At 42.6% G+C, this 20,555-nt stretch overlaps 1 protein-coding gene across 4 annotated transcripts in view; it reads right to left on the bottom strand.

The window, feature by feature from the left end:
• LOC140721364 (NACHT, LRR and PYD domains-containing protein 3-like) overlaps nucleotides 1-5,797 on the bottom strand; it is a 76,531-nt gene extending 70,734 nt beyond the window's left edge. For all 4 annotated transcript variants that reach the window (XM_073036204.1, XM_073036206.1, XM_073036207.1 and 1 more), the window contains exon 1: nucleotides 5,509-5,797. The gene's annotated coding sequence lies outside the window, so the exon portion shown is untranslated. The remainder of the gene's footprint in view (nucleotides 1-5,508) is intronic.
• Nucleotides 5,798-20,555: the final 14,758 nt, after the last annotated feature.

The following is a 20,555-nucleotide window of genomic DNA, read 5'->3' as shown; positions in this document are numbered from 1 at the left end:
GGGCAAAATTAGAGCACATGGTATGGGGGCAGAGTACTGACATGGATTGAAAATTGGCTGGTTGACAGGAAACAAAGAGTAGCGATTAACGGATCCCTTTCGAAATGGCAGGCTGTGACCATTGGAGTACCGCAAGTTTTGGTGCTGGGACCGCAGCTGTTTACAATATGCATTAATGATTTAGCTGAAGGGATTAAAAGTAACATTACCAAATTTGCCAATAACACAAAGCTGGGTGGCAGTGTGAAATGACAGGAGGATTTTGTGAGAATGCAGGGTGACTTGAACAGGCTAGGTGAGTGGTGGCAAGAACAGGAAGGCAGATTACTATCTAAATAGAGTCAAGTTAGGAAAAGGGGAACTACAACGAGATCTAGGTGTTCTTGTACATCAGTCAATGAAAGCAAGCATGCAGGTACAGCAGGCAGTGAAGAAAGCTAATGGCATGCTGGCTTTTATAACAAGACGAATTGAGTATAGGAGTAAAGAGGTCCTTCTGCAGCTGTACAGGGCCCTGGTGAGACCACACCTGGAGCATTGTGTGCAGTTTAGGTCTCCAAATTTGAGGAAGGACATTCGTGCTATTGAGGGAGTGTAGCATAGGTTCACAAGGTTAATTCCCGGAATGGCGGGACTGTCATATGTTGAAAGATTGGAGCGACTAGGCTTGTATACACTGGAATTGAGAAGGATGAGAGGGGATCTGATTGAAACATATAAGATTATTAAGGGCTTGGACACACTGTAGGCAGGAAGCATATTCCCGCTGATGGGTGAGTCCAGAACTATAGGCCACAGTCTAAGAATACTGGGTAGGCCATTTAGAACTGAGATGTGGGAAAACTTTTTCACCCAGAGAGTGGTGGATATGTGGAATGCTCTGCCCCAGAAGGCAGTGGAGGCCAAGTCTCTGATGCATTCAAGAGAAAGTTAGATAGAGCTCTTATAGATAGCGGGGTCAAGGGATATTGGGAGAGGGCAGGAACAGGGTACTGATTGTGTATGATCAGCCATGATCACAGTGAATGTCAGCGCTGGCTAGAAGGGCCGAATGGCCTACTCCTGCACTTACTGTCTATTGTCTATTATTGTCTATTGTGCAGTGTTTCGCTGTTCAGTATTTTGAAAAAAAATGTTTTACAAATGTAAACCAGAATTGCCAGTGGGGTCCACACACAGTGTATTAGTCAACAGAAAACCTTTCGTCCCTGCAGTCTTTGTCTCCTGGTAAACTCAACACCCTGACAGTGTGGACTATAGATACCCCTTCCTCTAAAAACCAGGGGATCATCAGAGAGCTGATCGCTGAGAGGAATTATGTTTGTTAATTGTTAAAATTTGCCCAGAGTCAGATGGATGGAGTTGATGTGGAGATCGGGAGTGTCGCACAGAAAGGGCCGGACAGCTGAACCCTCTCCATTGTCCATCCGACCGCCGACAAATGGTGGGTCCACGGGGATCTCCGGACACTCGTGGCCATCCAAGGTCCCTTAACCTCTACTGTTGCTGAAGGGTCTGTGTCGTGGAAAGACTCACGGAGTCTGCAGCAGGATTAACATGGAATCGGGAACTTGTCTCTCAGTCCAACACCTTGATGCCCAGCTCACCGAGTTAGTCATAAATTCCATCCCCTGACGTAGCTGGGGCACATACTTAAAGCACAAAGTTGGATGTAAATCGTTCATCTATTTAATGCTTGTTTTCAGCTCACCATAAAAATAAAATTGTATCTCTCTTCGAATGCAGTCTCTGTACCAGCTTACATTATTTAACTTGTCAGAGCTTTTGCAGTCAACATACCAATACTGTACACATAACTGGACCACACATCCCTCAAAACTGATGCTGCAGGTAATGAAATCATGGCTGATCTGATCTGAAATTTCATTCCGTATTCTCCCATGTCCATCCCCGTAACCTACTGTTTATCAAGAATCTCAGCCTTCAAAAGAATCAAAGGCTTCGCTTCCACTGGCCATTGAGGAGAAGAGTTCAGAACACCCTCAATCAACACATGAACAACAGATGTATCCGTCTGAAATTAGAAATTCTGAAAAGGGAACCGGTGTTTTCTGTACAGATCCCGCACCTTCGCTTTGAAACAGGTGGCCATTGTTCTAGAGCTGTTCTTAATCTTTACTAAGCTTGTGGAAAATGTCAATCGTGCAAACAGTTAACATAGAAAAACATGGAACATAGAAAACCTACAGCACAATACAGGCCCTTCGGTAAACAAAGTTGTGCCGAACGTATCCCTACCGTAGAAATTACTAGGGTTACCCATAACCCTCGAGTTTTCTAAGCTCCATGTACCTATCCAAAAGTCTCTTAAAAGAGCCTATCGTATCCGCCTGCACCATCGTTGCCGGCAGCCCATTACACCACTCACCACTCTCTGTGTAAAAAAAGTTACCCCTGACATCTCTTCTTACCGACTCCCAAGCACCTTAAACATGTGCCCTCTTGAAGCAGCCATTTCAGCCCTGAGAAAAAGCCTCTGACTATTGGCACGATCAATGCCTCTCACCATCGTATACATCTCTATCAGGTCAACTCTCATCCGCCGTCGCTCCAAGGAGAAAAGGCCAAGTTCACTCAACCTGTTTTGATAAGGCATGCTCCCCAATCCGGGCAACATCCTTGAAAATCTCTTCTTCACCCTTTCTATGGTTTCCACATCCTTCCTGTAGTGAGGAGACTAGAACTGAGCACGGGGTCCTATATAGCTGCAACATTACTTCTCGGCTCCGAAATTCATTTCCACGATTGATGAAGGCCAATACACACCGAATGCCTTCTTAACCATGGAGTCAACCTGCGCAGCAACTCTGAGCGTCCTATGGACTCGGACCCCAAGACTCCTCTGATCCTCCACAGGGTCAAAAATCATACCATTAATACTATATTCTGCCATCATATTAGACCTACCAAAATGAACTATTTCACGCTTTTCTGGATTAAACTCCATTTGCCACTTCTCAGCCCGGTTTTGCATCCTATCAGTGTCCCGCTGTAACCTCTGACAGACCTCCACACTATTCACAACACCTCCAGCATTTGTGTCATCAGCAAACTTACTAACCCATTCCTCCACTTCTTCATCCAGGTCAATTATAAAAACTATGAAGAGTAAGGGTCCCAGAACAGATCCCTGAAACACACCACTGGTCACCATGCAGAATATGACCCATCTACAACCACTCTTTGCCTTCTGTGGGCAAGCCAGCTCTGGATCCACAAAGCAATGTCCCCTTGCATCCCATGCCTCCTTACTTTCTCAATAAGCCTTGCGTGTGGTACCTTATCAAATGCCTTGCTGAAATCCATATACACTACATCTACTGCTCTTACTTCAGAAATGTGTTTAGTCACAACCTCAAAAAATTCTAACACTAGGAACAGAAAAAGCAAAGCCGCCAGAAGTGGCTCAAAATAAACAAATATCTCCTTGATCGCTGATTCAATACAGAGACAACTTGTTGTTTGGAAATAAAGATCCGAAATAAATATCAGAAGCTGAATTATTCTTAAGTCAATTCCCCAAGAGTGTGAGAGTTTTCTGAGAGTGTGAATACTGTGTACCGTTTCTTACAAATAATCCCGCCCACAACCCCACACGTATTTCATGTAACCATGGCAACACACAGGGTGCTGGATGAACTCAGCAGGTTAGCCAGCATTTACTGATTGGTGTAAGCAGTCGATGTTATGGACCAAGTCCCTTCATCAGGACTGGAATGGAAAGGGGAAGAGGGCAGATGATTGACTAACTTGGAAGGTGTGGTTTGTTGTTCTGTGAGACTCTGAGCTCAGGGTCGGCATGCAAGCAGCTGCCTGTCAGAAAATTCCTCAGAACAGGGAGCAGCCGTTCCGCTGAAATCAAATCCAAACCGTTTCAGCAAAACACTGTCATTCAAGCATGAAGAAAATTTAACCCTTTGCGCTACAAGGAGGAGCAATAGAACCAATGAGGTGATGTAAAGTACATTAGCTGGACTCTCGAAGGTCGACTGCCTGGCCTGCAGAGTTCCTCCAGCATTTTGTGTGCGTTGCTCGGATTCCGAGCATCTATCTGCTGATTTACTCTTGTTTGAGAGAGATCGGTGACGGGTCACTGCCCTGTGGGATATTTCACATGTCACTACTGGGGTGTGTTATGAGTGATGAACAGACCATGATGAACAATAGGGTACAGAGTTAACACCCCCCCCCCCAAGAACCACGAACTATTACTGTTGTTATGCTGACCATGACAAAGAGAGAGAAAAACAGGCAAGAACATCAGCGACTGATGAGAGAGAGAGGGAGAAATTGCTGATTAACTGTATTGTGACTCCTTTTTGAAATTATTTACTGTTTCGCTGCAAGGACAATAGTTTGCTCATAACATTCCTCAGTGGACTGCAGGAGTGGCCTAATTTGATGGACAAAGTCATTCAGAATTGATGGATAGCTGAGACCTCGTTGGTAGGGATAAAAGACAGGTCTGGAGAGACACCCTTCAGACAGCCAATGGACACTGACTGAGTGTTGGAACCCACAAGAAAGGTGGGGGCTTCGAAGACCGAACCAGGAGGTCGGTCAGTAAGGCTATCAGTGTAAAAGCAGGGCCGGTGGGGACTTGTGTGTGTGTCCACTCATGCCAGAGTGACGAGTCCACCACAGAAGAACGGTCTAGCTGAAGGACAGAGGGGTCATAACTGATTGACCACCATAACAACGATACGACAGATTAAGAAAGGAAAAGAAGGTTTGACTGCTGTAGCTGTTTCAGCTTGCTCGCTCGCTCTCTCTCTCTCTCTCCAACGATTACAATACAACAACCATAACTACATCAGCACGCATGAACTGAACTGAACTGAACTTTATACCTTTCAATGACAATTCAATTACCCCTAGACATCAATAGACCTTGTTTATTATAGATTATTATTATTATTCCTATACTTTTAGGTTTATTACTGCTAACTTGTTTTATATGTATATTTGCATTATTGATATGGTTTTGCTTATTTTTATTAATAAACACCTTTAGTTTGGTACCACTGGACTCCAACAGATTCTTCTTTCTCTTCTGGTTAGACACCCAGTTACCGGGTACGTGACAGGTGAAAGATGAGCTGATGTAAAGTTCATTAGCTGGGCTCTCGAAGTTGGCCTGTAGAGTTCCTCCAGCATTTTGTGTGTGTTGCTCGGATTGCCAGCATCTATCTGCTGATACCTTGTTTGAGAGAGATCGGTGGCGGGTCACTGCCCCCTGGGATATTTCACATCTCACTACCGGGGTGAAAGATGCCTTCTGCTCGCACTCAGTAGAAACGACCGTGGAGAGTATTTGTAGTTGACGGCAATGGCATTATTTCTCTTAATCCATTTGGACAGTAATTGACTTGTTAACATGAACATGTCAGAACTCCCTTCTCCCACTAAATTCACTCCCGATCCCGACCAAAGGCGAGCCTCACTTTAAACGCTGAATAGTTGTGCAGAATCATAGACAACACTTACCTCTGATGTTGTAACCGGACGGCGTTCAGTGTGGTCCCGGGAAATCACAGTCTGACTACCCGGGTGATCGACAATGTCCCTGCACCGGTGTGTTCACCCTGTACGGAGAGTTGAGTCTGAGCTGCTGCTCCCGAGGCCACTCGGCTGTGATGTGTCCGTCGCTCATTACAGATGGACAGGGCCGGGTGAGCCGGGGTAGAGCGGGACTGCCGCAGTCCGGGTCACACTAACTCTCACCGGCTCAGGACGGGTCTGACAGCGGGAGGACGCGGGAGTGGGATCACTGCAGCAACCCTGAAGAGGAAAACAAACAGGCTGCGTTAACCATTCTGTCCGGATTTCCGAGTGGATCTCTCCTTTTTCTTTCACCGTAACCAGTGGGGCAGAGTTTCTCTGTTTAACTCAGCGAGTCCCAGGCTGCGAATTTGATCTAGCCCGGGTTCTGGGAGGGTCTGAGCTCTACCCTCTGTTTAAGAAAGACTGCCTGACATGGATAGAGTTTCAGCTCAAACGTCCCTCGCCTGTTCAGGTCCAGGGAGCCGCATTCCTGCTGAAATTAAACCAAACACGTCCGACTATATATTTCCAGTAACTGGGAAAAAAAAACTGGGAGCAATTATTGCATTTCCATCCGGACAACTACTGTCACAAGAACCCTCCTCGCCCCCGGTTAACAGCGGGTTTCATTTCACAAGCGGAGGTTGTTGATCAACACTCCGCCAGAAATACTTGTTAAATCATTTACTTTTAAAAGTCATTTATTCCAAATGGCCTCAAGTTTACCAAGGGAGGGAGTGACGCACTCACTGAAAATTGTCATATTCGTTAAAATGGCCGACAGGGAGGGAATGACGCACTGATTGAGGAGGGGGAATTGTGTGCCGAATAAAAGTGGGAGCCTCACTCCGCTCTATCCACTGACCTAACCCTCACTATCCTCATCCCTCTACCCCAACTACCCTCATGATTTTGTAGACCTCCATCAAATCTTCCAAGGAACAATGTCGTAACCTATTCAATCTTCCCTTATAAATCAGGTCCTCCAATTGCAGGAACATCCTTGTACATTGTCGTTGTACTCTGTCAACCTTACTTACATCTTTCCTATTTAGGTGACGTAAACTGCACACAATACTCCAAATTAGGTTATGTCCCTGCAATTTCTGCATCCACCTCCATCTAGGTCCGAGGACTGATTTTCTCAGTCGCTGGGGATTTATACACTCAAAGTTGCCCAATTTGCCCATAACACTTACTCATCCGTAATTTGTACAACATCCATGGCCTCACTTCAATAGATTATTTTCCCGAGTGAACACAGAAGCAAAAATCCGCTTAAGAACTCCTCTACCTTTTTTAGCTCCATGTGTACATTGCCATTCTGATAATCCAGACAATCAATTATGTCTCCTGCAATCCTTTTGCTTTTAAAACATCTGTATGATCCCTCACCTTGTCTGTTAGGACAACCTTATGCCACCCTATAGCCTTTCTATTTCTGAACCCACCTGCATGTGGCACTCTAGCAATCCTGAGATCGCTATCCTGGAGGTCCTGTCCTTTAACTTGCCACCTAGCTCCCTAAACTCACCTTGCAGGACCTCCTCATTCTTCCTACCCACGTCATTGGTTCCTACATGGACCACGACATCCGGTTGCTCACCCTCCCTCTTGAGAATACTGAGAACTCAATCCGAGATATCGCGGACCCTGGCACCAGGGAGGCAACAGAGCATCCGGGATTCTCGATCTATTCCGCAGAACCTCCTATCTGTCCCCTTAACTATCGAATCCTCTATCACTACTGCTCTCCTCTTTTCCCTCCTTCCCTTCTGAGCTGAGGGTCCAGTCTCGGTGCCAGAGACACAACCGCTGCAACTTGTCCCTGGTAGGTTGTCCCCACCAACAGTATCCAAAATGGTATACATTGTTGATGGGAACAGCCACAGGTGTGCTCTGCTCTTCCTGTCTATTCCCTTTCCCTCTCCTGACAGTAATCCCAACTACCTGTCTCCTGACTCCTACGGGTGACTATCTCCCTGAAACCCCTCTCTATTTCTGCCTCTGCCTCCCGAATGATCCGAAGTTCATCCAGCTCCAGCTCCAGTTCCTTAACTTGGTTTGTCAGGAGCTGCAGCTGGATGCACCTTTTACATGTGTAGTCATCAGGGACAATTGAGCTCGCCCTGACTTCCTAAATACTGCAAACGGAGCACTCAGCTGCCCTAACTGCTGTCTCCATTACCTACTCCTAAGCTAATTAAATTAATTAAAGGAGCTTACCCGACCTTACCTCACCTGGAGTGAAGCTCGGACTCAGCCTCTGCTCACTATTTAAATTCTCCCGCTGCCTCACGGGCCGACTTTCACTCACTTGTGCAGTTGTGCCCCGTTCAAACCTCGCCTCTGCCTGTTCTCGCCGAAGCCTGATTTCCTCGACTTCATAAGTACCTGAATTTTTTTCCCTACCTGCCTACACCTGTTATACATCTATTTTTTTCTTCTATAGCAGAGCCTCAATACCACGGAGCAGAGCCATCGTTCTCCATACTTCCTTTGAATCTGATGGCATTGTGATCACTAGATGCAAACAGTTTCCCCACACAGACATCTGTTACATCTGTCCTGTCTCAGTCCCTAATTTGTGATCAAGTATCACATTTGAGTCTTTAGGACTTCAGTGTACTGATTAATTTCTCCGGTCTACCCAAAAAGCCTCACTAGATGAGTTCTCCCATCTGTCCTTATTGCACACTGCTGTGACAGTTTTCCTGAGTAGTGAAACCACACCTACCCCCTTAATCTCTCACGCTATGTCATGTCTAAAGCAACAACACCCCAGACTATTGAGCTGCCAGTCCTCTGCAAGCCAGTCTCAATAACGGTGACAATATCATAATGCCATGTGTTGATCCGTGACCGAAGCTCATCTGCCTTTCCTTCAATACTTGTTGCATTGAAATATATGCAGCTCAGAATATTAATCACACCATGGTTAACCTTCGATTCCTGACTTTGTCTGAGGTCTTAACAACATCTGTTTGGGAAACTTGGATAGGTGCATGGATGGGAGGAGTGGAAGGCAGGTCAAAAGGTCACATCGTATTAACAGTTCGACAGGGAGACCGGGAAGTGTGCACAGTAAAACTCCCGCTGTGGGAAAGGGAGAAGAGGAATCATTCGCAGTAAAGTAGCCGGTGTGGGGTATGGAGATTGGGAATGGTGGGCGATACGATCCAAAGACCGGGAATTGTTTGCAGAGAAATTCTCATGTGGAATTGGAGACCAGGAAATGTGTGTGGTAAACACCCCCTCTGTGGAATATCAAGACCGGGAACAACAACCTCATGGTGGAGTTGTTCAGTGACTTGTGATCAGCCATGACGAACATCCTTGCCATTGTGGATGAGTAAATATTTAATCCAATAATTCTGACCTCCCTCACTAATCCTTGCCTCCTCACCACCGCTCTTCACCCTGCTCTCTTCTCTATCCCTCTCCCTCACTCTTCCCAACTAGCACCACACTATTCACTACCCGTCAACCTCACACTCCTTTCTCATCATCACCCCAGTCCTCACCCTCCTACCCCACACCTTCATTCCTTCTGCCTCAATCCTATTTCCCTCACTGCTCTGCCACTGATGTCACTCTCACTCGCCCATCATTCTTCGCCACCCAACTCGGTCACTCTTCCTTCCTCACTGTACATCCCACCCCTCCCTCCTCACCACCCATCTCATCCCTCTCTCCTTGCTAACCTACTTGCCCCTCTTGCTCACCCATTCCTCGCAGCCTCCTGCACACCCCTCCAACATCCCACTCACTCAACCCCTCCTCGACACTATTTATTCTACCTTCCCCTCCTATTCTCCCTAACCCTATCTCCTTCTCCCTGTCACTCCCTCACTCTCCCCACCATTTATCCTTCGGCGCTCTTGCTCCTCTCTTTCTCTGCCTCTTTTCCTTCACCCTCTCTCCTATTCCACTCCCCTCTCTATGCCTCCCATTACCCTCTCATAATCCATCCATCCCTCTCACTCCCTTTCTCTCAGCCTCTCAGTCACTCTCCACACACTTTCCCCTTCTTTATTCCTCCCTCTCTCTGACCCTCTCCCCATCTGTCCCCCTCTCTTTCTAGACCTCTCTCACCCTGCTTTTCCTCTCCCCACCTCACTCCCCCTTTGTCTCTCTCCCCTTCTTTTCTTCCCCATGTATCACTCTCTTACTCCCTCTCTCTGACCCTCCCTCTCCCTCCCCTCACTCTTGCCCTCTCCCCTCATTCCCCATCTCTCACTCCCACTCTCCCCACTCTCTCTACTTCCTCTACTTCCCCCTCTCCACTTTCCACACACTCACCCTGCCCTTCCCCTGACCCTGCTCACCCCAACCCTCCCCTCCTTACCCTCAGTCACTCACCCTGACATCAACAGCAATTAAAAGTTTAGTGGGTCCATACCCTAGGGCATATATGTCAAACTCAAGGCCCGTGGGCCAAATCCGGCCCACGTTGGAATTATCTTTGGCCCGCGAGATAATATCTAATTACTATTAAAGCTGGCCCCAGTAATCGAAGCGCCTATGGCGTATGATATGGCTAATGCTGAGTTTATTCAGGTACCAGGTTTCCAGGGTTTTTAGTGTTTATTCGGCAGTCTTCTTCATAAGAAACGGAATTTGTAAAGTGAAACACTTTGTAGTTATAGCAGAGACTGAGACACATGAGAGCAGGCTGAAAAAATGGAGACAATGAAAGCTGCGTTCGGAGAGTCAGCGGGAGACGCTCATGGAGTGAGTACTGTTTCAGATCCACTCCATAACCTTTACCTTTTCTAACCTTTGATCACCCTTATTCAACTTATTGTTACCTACACCAAAAGATTTTTGCTACTTTCTCAGGCTTATCGTTAAGAATTTATTGTGAATTTTTGAAGATATGCAAACAGAAATGGCTCTTAGATCCAAAGGATGAGAACCGGGGCGTAACCCGAACGGCAATGGAAAGAAGCAAGCTCAACCGCAACGCACTGAGTTAACTTATGAACTGTTTATGGAGGTTTTGGATAAAAAATTTGATGAACAACATCAGGCTTTTCAACGAGATATAAAGGCTTTTCAAGATTATATGGTTAAGACGGATTCAGTAATTAACCAGCAGCAAGTGCTTATCGCTTCTTTGCAAGATGAAGCGCGGAAACGAGATTTGACAATTGAAAAATTGCAACAGGATTTAATTTCGACCATTAAACTGGTGGAGACACTTAAAGCCAAGAGTGTCGATTTGGAGAATCGGTCCAGAAGACAGAACCTACGCATACTTGGTCTCCCAGACGGCATAGAAAAAGGCGATCCTTCGAAATACTTTGCTCAATTTCTAAAAGATGCGTTTCCGTCGGTTTTTCCAGAAAACCCCCCGGTACTTGATCGAGCACATAGAATTTGGAGTCGTTCACCGAGTGCGTCAGCTAGACCCCCGGTGGTAATCATCAGATTTCACTACGTACACGACAAAGAACAACTCATTCGTGAAGCTCAAAGGGCTGGGATGATTAAATTTCATGATTATTGCTTTCGTTTGGTGGAAGATTTTAGTCCTGAAGTTATGAAGAAAAGGCTTCTCTTTAAACCTCTGATGTCTGAATGTTATGAGAAAAATCTAAAACCTGCGCTCTTATACCCGGCGAAGCTCAGGATCTCCGCGTAGAGTATTTCTTTCCACTTTCGAGGCGAAAAAGTATTTGGAGGAGAACTTCCCTACTGATACAGTCACTACTCTCTAATAAATGAGTGATTCTGATTGTGAAAGATGGTTTTCGATTCCTTAAACCAGGGTTAGTCTCTGGTTATTGGTGTAGGTTTATCCTATACTTCATATTTAAGTTAAAGTGTGCTTTCGTTATATTAATTGCTTTGTCTTATACACTTTAACTACTATACTATATTTTTGTCTATTATTTTTGTTCCCTTGAAGGTATATTTTTAACCTTTCGAAGGGAATTTTTTTTAATATCAAGATAGTGGTTTTTTGTAAAGTATTCTGGGTTTTGTTTAAGATGGCGTTATTGTTTCTTTTTTCGTCTTCTTCCTACAATGCATCGCTTATCATAGTTTAAATACTTCTTGATTTGTTTGGGTTATAACCCGATTTATAAACTTTTGGTGGTTATATTCCCTTTTTTTTTTACAACCCAGCATATTAAGAAGCGTAGTTTTTAGTACTGCAATCATAATTCTTAAAGTTGGGGTGGATTTTTTTTATATATCCTTTAAACACGGAGTGGTCTGCTGCTGATATGGGGGTAGAGTTAGTCTCATTTTTTCCTTTTTCTAGCCATATTTTGGCTTTTTTTCTTTTTCTTGTGGGGGTGGGGGTTGGTCTGTTTTCCTTTTTAATTTTTTTCTTATTAATTTGTTTTAGTTTTTTTACTTGGGCTGTTCTTGAACTACAAATATGTCTACGATGGCGTCACTTCCGGGTCCGCTCCTTATTTTTGTTCCTCTTCCGGGTGCATGAGTTTATAACATGGTTAACCCTTTATATACCAAAGGGATGATTTTAGAAACATGGCTCAAACCATTAACTTTGTGTCTTGGAATACTAATGGATTAAACCATCCGATTAAACGAAAGAAGATTTTCAAAGTATTCCAAAGACTTAATGCTCATATCATTTTTGTACAAGAAACTCATGTGAGGAAGGAGGACAAATATCGCTTTTTTAGGTCTTGGCGGGGTCAACAGTATCATTCGAATTCGAATGCCAAAGTTAAGGGAGTTTCAATTTTTATTGACTCCTCTATTGCATTTGTTCAACATGATATCCTTTCGGATCCGAATGGTAGATTTTTGTTAATTACGGGTTTACTTGGTAATAAAAAGGTTGCTATGGTTAATGTTTATGCCCCGAATGTGGATTGTCCTGACTTTTTTAAGTCCTTATTTACTTCTTTACCTAATTTAAATGGATATAAGTTAATAATGGGTGGTGACTTTAATTGTTGTTTAATTCCTTTGATGGACAAATCTACACCTATTCAGACTCTACCCAATAAGTCGGCCACTTGTATTAACTCCTTTTTGACTGATAATGGAGTTTTTGATATTTGGAGATTTCGTCATCCTAATGACAAAGAGTTTTCTTTTTTCTCACATGTTTATCACTCCTATTCGAGAATTGATTATTTTTTTATTGACTCTTGTTTTATTCCATCGGTAATTTGTTGTAATTATGATATTATAGCTATTTCCGACCATGCTCCATTAAAACTTTCTATTAATTTTACGGATACAGCTTTAAGTGCTAGACAATGGCGATTTGACTCTACCTTATTGCAAGAGCCGGACTTTATTAAATTTATGAAGGAACAGATTGATTTCTTCTTTTCAACTAATTCCACAGAGGATATCTCTTGCGGAATACTTTGGGACACTTTTAAAGCGTATATACGTGGACAGATTATCTCTTATTCTGCTGGTCTGAGAAAACGCATTAAGAAGGAAACTCTTTTATTGGTTGATAAAATTAAAGAGATTGACAAGAAATATTCGACTACTAGCAAGGAACTTTATAAACAAAGGGTTGAACTTCAAATGGAACATAGTTTATTACTTACATCTCCGATTGAAAATCAATTAATGAAAACCAGATCTGATTTCTATATACATAGTGATAAATCGGGAAAACTGTTAGCTAGTCAGCTGAAGAATGTTTCAGTTAAACGCCAAATCACTAAGGTTCGTCAGCAGAATGGGGATTTGACAGTTAACCATGATGAGATGAATAAGTCTTTTCAAGACTTTTATACCTCCCTGTATCAATCTGAATTCCCTCAGGATCATAATACCATGTGTGATTTTCTCGGAAAATTGAATTTTCCAAAACTATCATCTGATGATCTTTCAGTAATAGATACTCCGTTTACGGATGCGGAAATTAAAGGGGTTATTTCCTCAATGAATTCTGGGAAAGCACCAGGTCCAGATGGGTACACAGTAGAATTTTTTAAATGTTTTTCTGCTACTTTATCTCCTTGGCTATGCAAGGTTTTTGAAGAAGCAATTAGATTGAGGAATTTGCCACAATCTTTTTATAGAGCTTCCATTTCTTTAATACTGAAGAAAGATAAAGACCCTACTGATTGTGCATCTTATAGACCAATATCTTTATTGAATGTGGATTCTAAGATTTTTTCCAAGTTACTGGCTTCCAGGCTGGAGAAGGTATTACCCCAAATTATTTCGGAAGACCAAACCGGTTTCATTAAAAATCGCTATTCTTTTTTCAATGTTAGGAGATTATTGAATATTGTTTATACTCCTTCACATAATACTTCAGAATGTGTTATTTCATTAGATGCGGAGAAAGCATTTGATAGAGTTGAATGGCCTTACTTATTTTATGTGCTGGAGAAGTTTAATTTCAGTCCGACCTTTATTTCTTGGATTAAACTGATATATCAAACTCCAGTAGCCTCGGTGTTTACTAATAATCAAAGATCTCCATTTTTTCGTTTATTTTGGGGCACTAGACAAGGTTGTCCTCTTAGTCCATTACTATTTAACATCGCTTTAGAACCTTTGGCAATTGCCATCAGAGAATCACAGGATATTTTGGGTATGAATCGTGGAACAGATATTCATAAGGTATCTTTATACGCAGACGATTTATTATTATTCATCTCTAACCCTGAGAAATCTATTCCAGCAGTTTTATCATTGTTGGCTCAATTTAGTGAGTTTTCTGGGTATAAGTTAAATCTTAATAAGAGTGAATTGTTTCCTTTGAATAGACAGGTCCCAAATTATGGTATTTTACCTTTTAAATTAGTTAATGACTCTTTTACTTACTTAGGGATTAAAATTACCAAAAACCATAAAGAATTATTTAGGTTTAATTTTCTACCCTTAATTGATCAGATTAAAGGCTTGTTTACTAAGTGGTTACCATTATCTTTATCTCTGATAGGTAGGATTAATGCTATTAAGATGGTTATTTTACCTAAATTTTTATATGTTTTTCAAGCGGTACCAATTTTTATTCCGAAATCCTTTTTTACTAATGTTGATTCAAAAATTTCCTCATATATATGGCAGAATAACAATCCCAGGTTAGGTAAAATATACTTACAGAAGACAAAGAAGGATGGTGGGTTGGCATTACCCAATTTCAGATTTTATTATTGGGCAGTTAATATTAGATATTTGATATGTTGGTTGAAAGAATGGGATGGTCCTTTTGGCCCTCATTGGGTGAGTTTGGAAACTAAATCGGTATCTGGTTATGCTCTGGGTTCTATTTTAGGGACATCTCTCCCTTTTGCTCTTTCTAAATTGCCGAATCGAATCGACAACCCGATAGTTAAATATACCTTACGTATATGCTTTCAATTTCGGAAATTTTTCGGGTTGACTCAATTCGTGTTAAATAGTCCTATTGAATCTAATTGTTTTTTCCACCCCTCAATTATAGATCAAGCTTTTTTGGCTTGGAAAACTAAGGGATTATTAAGATTTTCCGACTTATTTTTGGACAACTGTTTTATGTCTTTTGAGCAATTAGCTAATAAATATAATTTGCCTAGATTTCATTTTTTTAGATACTTACAGGTTAGGCATTTTTTAAGTACGGTATTTCCTTCGTTCCCAAATTTTGTGTCTTCAGATATTTTGGAGAGTTTGTTTGAATTAAACCCTTTTCAAAAAGGGCTTATATCAAAACTTTATAATATAATTATGAAGATATGTTCAGTGCCCTTTGATAAGACCAAAAATGATTGGGAAAGAGAGCTTAATCTTATTATTCCTATTGAGAATTGGGATAGAATTCTTCAATTAGTTAATACATCTTCTATATGTTCCAAACATTCATTAATACAATTTAAGGTTGTACATAGGGCCCATATGTCCAAGGATAAATTAGCTCATTTTTATTCTCATATAAACCCTATTTGTGACAGATGTCAATTAGAAATCGCATCTTTAACTCATATGTTTTGGTCATGTCCGCTTTTGAAAAAATATTGGAAAGATATTTTTGATATTATTTCGGCGGTACTGAACATTGATTTACAACCCCATCCTATTACCGCAATTTTTGGTTTACCAATGATGGACTTACTTCACTTATCTCCTTCCGCCTGTCGAATGATTGCTTTTCTCACTTTAATGGCTAGAAGATCTATTTTGTTGAATTGGAAGGAAATTAATCCTCCCACGGTATTTCATTGGCTTTCTCAAACTATGTTATGTCTAAATTTAGAAAAAATTAGAAGAGCTGTATTTGATACTTCTATTAAATTTGAAAAGATATGGAGACCATTTATTCAATATTTTCATATGATGTAATGGCCCTGTGCCAGGCTTATTGGTTTTTTCAGCTTTAATCGTATGTATGTTGAGAGGATCGGAGTTGACATCATTGATGTTTATGTATGCTTGTGACATACTATGAACAGCCCTTTTTTTTCTCTCTTTTTTTTCCTTCTTTGTTTTTTTTTTCCCTTTAGATATTAGATTAGTAGATTAGTTAACTTTCATATATAGATTTATTATTTTTTTCCTCTTTTTTATATTATATATTATGGAATATCTAGACTTACCTTGTTCATATATATACTATATGGTTTATGTTTTGGGAAAACTTACTTATACTGTATTCATTGCTTATGTATTCCTTCATGTGTAATGGGAGTCTATATGTTTGTAATCCCTTATCAATATTTTAATTGTATTTCATTCATAATATTTTTAATACTAATAAAAAGATTGAAAGAGAGAGAGAGAGAAAGCTGCGTTCGCACGCGTCCGACTGATCCGGCCCGCATGAAGCTGCATTTTGCTCAATCCGGCCCATGACCTAAAATGAGTTTGACACCCCTGCCCTAGGGTAATATTCTTTAATTTAAATATTGTCACATTTGGGAATGGCATGAACTGGTTTATTTGAAGGAATCATGGAAAAAACACAACTGCAGATGATGAGAGTTGAGGTAAAAATAAAATTTTGTGAACTCACAGCAAACAAGGCAGCAAATGAAACCGGTAACGTTACGGGTTCGAGACCCTAAGTCATGTTCTTTATGTCATGTTAAAGGCTCTATCACTACACTGCAGCAGAAATGGTTAAATACAATACTAAAGTGACTTTGTTCAAACCCGAATGAGAGTGATTTGTTGAACTGGTTCCATTTGATTGCAGCATTTCTGAGGAAAGTGGGTGTGGCAGTTTACAATGACATCAAAACGCTGTGGGACTATTCTTGGGGAATTACTGTGTGAATCATTCAACTTTTGATATTTACCAAAAGTTCCTTAAAAGAAAGGACGGATGAAAAGACACGAGGACGTTAGATGGCCAGGGAGGTGATAAATTTGGTCAAGAAGGAAATGGAAACGTATGTAAAGCTTCAGAAGTTAGGATCAAAGAAAACTCATGAGGAGTACAAAGAGACCAGAAAATAACTAAAAAAGGGAATTGCGAAAGGCAAGAGGTGTCATGAAAAATTCTTGGCAAGTCAGATTAAGGTGAATCCTAAGGCATTCAATACATTCATCAAGAGGAGGAGGATGACTAGGAAGAGAACCCTAATGCGTTCTCTTCAGTGATCGGCTAGAACCACATCAGGCAGGCACCATCCCCAGCATTCACAAAACTGCATGTTATATTATATCAAAGAACTTCTTTGGAAAGGATCTCTAGTTTAGTAAATGACCTGAAACCCCACTGTGTCTATTTTAAAACACAAAAAGTAAAGCGACTTTGTCTCACAAAATGGAGGATGTAAAATAGTTCAACAAAATGGCAGTTTCCATCTCCAAGCACATGGCAGGAGCAAAGACAATTGATCTGTCTGCTTCCACTGTCCTTGACCCATTCGACTTCGACATTTTCTTCCAGATGATAAATCCACCGTCATTAACAAATTAACACCAATGAGTTAAACTGTCCGCAATTATCACCGTCATTCAGCATTGATATAAAACTACAGTGCAGCAGCGTGTCCAAGCATGTCTGCAGATCCAGAGTCAACTGCTGAGATATTTATCAAATCAACATTAAACAGACAGGCTGCAACAGGGGCAGGAGTAAACAGTCCAGCTGCACCGACCTCATCACACAGCCAAACGGGTTTTCCCCCCACATAACCTCACCCCTGAGATAATGAATCTGATTACTGGGGTCCCATTCTGCGCCCTATCCTGGGATACTGATGGCATTACTGGTGTCTGAGACCGAGTCCCACTTGGGACTTTGTATGAACTGTACCGTTCTGCACCCCATCTTAGGACACTGATGGCATTAATAGAGACCCTTACTGAGACTAATCCTGGGGCATTGTGGGAAAACGTTTGTGATCCCATTGATTTTGGGAGAGTGAGGAAGTGGTGGGTGCTGTCGTCACACAGATTTACAAGGGATTTCAGCCATCCCAGAAAAACACGAGTTGTATTCTGAGAATGCTTCAGAGATGGGGTCATTTTTGCTGCAGTTGGAAGCTTCCACATCCCTTAAAAGGCTAACAATTATACCAGTGCCCAAGCTCTTCTCTCAGCAAGGAACTGGGCCCACTGTAATTTGCCTGTATCCACAATAGGTCACAATGCAATCTCATCGGCTCCTCACGTGGCTTTGGATTACCTTGACAATACAAATACTTACATCAGAATGCTCTTTCTCGACCAGAGCTCAGCGTGTAAAGCAATTATTCCTACAGTTCTGATCAAAAGGCTCGAACGGCTGGGCCTTTCTAGCTCCCTCTGCAACTGGATCCTTGATTTCCACACTGGAAAACCGCAATTGTTGAGGATTGGATATAACAACTGCACATCACCAGCGACACGGCTATTGTTGGCAGATTATCAGATGGCGAGGAGAAGGCAAACAGGAGCGAGATATATCACCTGGATGAGTGGTGTTGCAGCAACAAACTTGCACTCAACATCGGCAAGACCAATGGTCGAATTGTGGACTTCTGAACGGGTAAGATGAGGTCACACACACACCAATTATCATTGATCGGTCAGCAGTGGAAAGAGTGAACAACTTCATGTCCCTGTGTGTCAACATCTCTGAGGATCTATCCAGGGCCCAGCATATCGATGCAGTAACAAAGAATTCACGGCAGCGGTTATATTTCATTAGGAGTTTGACGAGATTATGGATGTGACCAAAGACTTGCAGATTTCTACAGATGTGCCTGTTGGCCAGAAAGAATGACAATCTTCAAATCAGTGAATTCAAATGAATCAAGGACAGTGGAAACGGTCTTTGTTCTTGCCGTGTGCTTGGGGGGATGGAGACTGCCATTTTGTGAAGACACTCTATTCATCATTTTGTGAGCTTGACATGCTGGGCTTGATTAGTCTTTTAAAGAAGACACAAAGACTCTTCAGGTAATCTGCTGTACTGGAGGTCATTTCCAAATAAGAAATTATTTGTGAGGTGTTCTTTGGTTGGCTATAACATGCAGGATTGTGAATGCCTGAGCAGATTCGAGCTCATTGCTGACTGATGGCTAAAAAGCCATGAGCAAAAATTGCAAAGGGGCTGTACTGATGTTCAGTTGAGTGTGTGTGTGTGTGTGTGTGTGTGTGTGTGTGTGTGTGTGTGTGTGTGTGTGTGTGTGTGAGTGTGTGTGTGTGTGTGTGTGTGTGTGTGTGTGTGTGTGTCTGTGTGTGTGTGTGTGTGTGTGTGTGTGTGTGTGTGTTTGCGTGTAGGCTGCTGTCAGACTAGACTCTTGGCATTGAGGAGTCCGAAAGCTTGGGGGAAGAAACTTTTACATAGGCTGTTCGTGAGAGCCCAAATGCTTCGGTACCTTTTGCCAGATATCAGGAGGGAGAAGATTTTGTATGAGTGGTGCGTGGGGTCGCTCAGAAGGCTGGTAGCTTTGCAGATGCAGCGTGTTGTGTAATTGTCTGTAGCGGCGGGAAGACAGACCCCTATGATCCCTTCAGCTGACCTAACTATCCGCTGCTGGGTTTTGCATACGAGGCGATGCAATTTCCGAACCAGGCAGTAATGCAGCTGCTCAGGATACTCTCGATGCATCCTCTGTAGAATGTGGTGAGGATGGGGGTGGGGGGGGGGGGGTGGGAGATGGTCTTTTCTCAGCCTTTGAAGAAAGTAGAGACGTTGCTGGGCTTTCTTTGCAATGGAGCTGGCGTTGAGGGACCAAGTGAGATTCTCCGCCAGGTGAACACTAATAAATATGGTGCTCTTACCGATCTCTACGGAGGAGCAGTCGATGTTCAGCGGAGAGCGGTCGCTCATTGCCCTCCTGAAGTCAATTTTAGTTTGTTCACATTCAGAGATAGTTTGTTGGCTCTGCACCAGTCTGTTAGCCACTGCACCTCCTCACTGTAAGCTGACTCATCTTTCTTAGAAATGCGTCCCACTACGGTCCCCATAACATTTTGTCCCCATCCAGTCCACCCAGACCTCAGCATTTCATCGAGGTTCCTGCTCCCAGAGTCACCAGCCTTCCATTGAGAACAGGCCCAGAGACACCAAATGCCCCTCCTACATCAAACGCTTCATTCTAAAATCACTCTTGTGAACTTTGTAAACAACAACTCTAATGTGCACATTTTTCGTGTACAACAGACAATTTGGTGGCATGTCAATTTATTGAGAAAACTTCAGCCTGCACCACTCCAGAGAATCAACCCAAGTTTTACAGTGAAATGATCCACGTTTCCTGGGAAATGGACTTGTGTAAGACGCTCAATTTAAATTAATTCCCATGCAGGACAGAGTTTGCACAACTTCTCATTCTAGCTCATGTCCTACAACCTACATCAAACCACCCGACCGGAAACCTGCTTTACTGCAGATGGAGGAACATTCAGCCTCATCTGCAGAAGAACAAAGCTGGGCCAAAGCCAAACCCTAACACTGCCAGTTCCATAATCCTGGAGCCCCCATTCCAGGATTATAGCCCAAGCAGCAACACTCTCAGGACTCTTTCGTGCTGGTAAGGTGCTGTAGTGTCTTGGCTATTCCCGGTTTTAAAATTAACACCCCGTCATCCCAAACAGAACTTGAACCT

Source organism: Hemitrygon akajei, unplaced genomic scaffold (assembly GCF_048418815.1).
Source record: "Hemitrygon akajei unplaced genomic scaffold, sHemAka1.3 Scf000054, whole genome shotgun sequence".
Classification (NCBI taxonomy): Eukaryota; Metazoa; Chordata; class Chondrichthyes; order Myliobatiformes; family Dasyatidae; genus Hemitrygon; species Hemitrygon akajei.
The sequence above is the reverse complement of the archived record's forward strand: the minus strand, read 5'-3'. Positions and strand labels throughout refer to the sequence as shown.